The following is a 2,338-nucleotide window of genomic DNA, read 5'->3' as shown; positions in this document are numbered from 1 at the left end:
GGCGTTGTGGGTGCTGCTGCTCCTGGGCAGCCTCTGGTGCTGTTGTGTGTGGGGCGCGGAGCCGCTTGGGCAGCAGCGAGTGCGCAGGCCTGCCCGAGGAGCCCAGCGCCCTGCCCGTGGTGGCAGCAGCTCTGCGGGCCCAGAGCTCTGGCTCAGCGGGGTGTCGGCCACAGCCCCGTGGCCTGGGCAGCCGCGGGGGCCCGGGCTGGCCGCCAGCCCTGCCCGTGCCACTGCCCCTGGCCGGCAGCACCCAGCGGATGTGCCCCGGCAGGGCCCCCTTGCCCTCCTTGTCCCCAGCCAGGCCAGCCTGGCCCCCTTGGGGCTGTGCCCACCCTGCTGCTGAGGCCTCCAGGGTTTCTGCCACAGGGCTGCGAGATGCCTCGGGAAAGCACCAGAGCAGCCGGCTGGCAGGGAAGGAGGTGGTTGCCTGGGGGCTGCCTATGGCCTCTGCCCCCCAAGTCCTGGGGCCTTTTCCCTCCACCCTGCCTTTCGGGGACTCTGCCCAGTCTGTCCCCTCGCAGCCTTCTGCCACCCACCCCCTCCCAGATTCCCCTCAAGGCTTCCCGCTCCCTTGTCCCATCAGGGCCTCCGCAGCACCTCACTCCTTCCTGGCCTCCCAGCGCCCCCTCCCCTGCGGCTCTCCCCCAGCCCCGCCAACCTGCCCGGCAGCGGCGCAGCCCTGAAGGAGCTCCAGAGGAGCCGCTCCAGAGGCACTTGGGAGCCCGGAGCAATCCAGCCAGCAACACACAGGCAGGACACAGACGCTGCTTCCTGGCTGGGGGAGGGCTTGTGGCCATCTCCAAGGACAAGGTCCTCAGGGATCCCCACAGCTCCAGCCTCTGCCCCTCCACTCTGCTGCAAGCGTTGAGGCTCCAGGAGAGCCACCAAAGGCCAAGGGCCTTCTGCTCCCTTTTGCTGGCAAGCTGCACAGCGGGGCAAGTGTTGCTGAGCACAAGGAGCCCTTTTCCCCTCTTCCCCAAGGCCCTATGCACACTGGGCACCAAAAAAAAACTCCTGGGCCTCTGTTTGTGATAACATGTTGGTTGTATTCCCATGCTGGGCTCAAAGGAGGTGCTTGCAGGGAAGAGGCATCTTCCCCACAGGCTCACGTGGCCCCAGGAGATGGAGCTTCCCTCATCAGTTCTCCACAGAGCTGCAGCAGCACAGGCAGACACTGCCCTGAGGAAAAGGCCGGGTCTTCCACGCCCTGCACAGTCAGTCTTGGAGCTGCTGGAATCTGGAGTAGGGAGCCGTCTGTACAGCTCTTTGCACGTAGCAGTGTTGAATTGCCAGGCCTGCCATGGCGAGTCTGATGTCACCTGTCATGCCTCTACGGGCTGGAAGAGGCAGGAATGGAGACTACCAGAATGGGAAGAATGGAGTTCTCCGTACAGCTCTGATGATGTGGAGCGTTTGAAGTGCCAGGTTTGAAACGGCAGGGCTGTCATCAGTCATGCCTTGAAGGGCTGGAAGAGAAAGGAAAGAGAGCCAAGGTGAGGCCAGGGGTGGGGGGACGCGAGGAGCCCCTCCTGCCCGGGCCATCCCAGGCAGCTCTTGCCATGGCCAGGAGGGAGCAGGGCCCAAGGGGATCAGCTGGAAGGTGCCTTCCCTCACCCTGGCAGATGAGCTGCAGCTCTGGCTGCTCCTGCTTCATGGACCTGGCGGCGATCCCTGGGAAGACAGAGGCTGTCAGGGCCCCAGAGGCACAGGTCCCCCCCATGGGGACGCCCCAGGGCTGGGCTGGCCCAGGGCGGCAGCAGGCCCCAGGCCACTCGGGGCTCCACATGCCCTGGGCCGCATCCTGCTGCCGCTGCAGCAGCCGGGGCTGGGGCCGAGCTGCAGCGGGGCGGGGAGGGACCCCGGCCTTGTGGCTCACCCAGGAACTTGATGGCCAGCTTTCGCAGGGGCTCCTCTGGGCTCTCCAGGTACGGCAGGGCCTGGCGCACGTACTGGCCCACTCGGCTCCTGTCCTTTTCCAGCTGCAAAGAGCACCAGGGCACGGAGGGAAGGCTCGGCTCAGGCTCTGCCCCTTGGCCGGGCGCTCCCTGCCCCCAGCACGGGGCTCCCCTGCCCGCAGAGCCCTGAGGCCCGGCCAGCAGCCGCTGGGGCCGGGCTTTGGGGGGAGCAGAGGGCTGGGTGCTCTCGGGGAGCCAGGGACTGGGGCTTTGGGGCCGTCCTTACCAGGCACTCGCCAAACCTCCAGGGCTGCTCCATGGTCACCAGGTGCTCAAGATCCCTCCACTTCAGGAACCTGGCTGCACCAAACAGTGCTTCCCGAGAGGCCTGCAGAGCAACAGAGAGCGGGCCATGGCACCGCAGCCCAGGGCACAGCACCCGC

The 2,338-nt window shown here is 66.8% G+C and overlaps 1 long non-coding RNA gene across 1 annotated transcript; it reads right to left on the bottom strand.

Moving 5' to 3' along the window:
- Positions 1-1,195: 1,195 nt before the first annotated feature.
- On the bottom strand, positions 1,196-2,191 carry LOC113981036. The gene is made up of 4 exons (XR_003538301.1): positions 2,182-2,191; positions 1,877-1,979; positions 1,615-1,671; positions 1,196-1,466 (listed from the first exon to the last, which is right to left on the bottom strand). It is a non-coding gene; the product is annotated as an uncharacterized LOC113981036 (long non-coding RNA).
- Between the last annotated feature and the right edge of the window lie 147 nt (positions 2,192-2,338).

The sequence above is a fragment of the Neopelma chrysocephalum genome, unplaced genomic scaffold (genome assembly GCF_003984885.1).
Source record: "Neopelma chrysocephalum unplaced genomic scaffold, ASM398488v2 Primary Assembly neopelma1_95894, whole genome shotgun sequence".
Taxonomy (NCBI): domain Eukaryota; kingdom Metazoa; phylum Chordata; class Aves; order Passeriformes; family Pipridae; genus Neopelma; species Neopelma chrysocephalum.
Note: the sequence above shows the minus strand (reverse complement) of the source record. Positions and strands in the feature narration are given on the sequence as shown.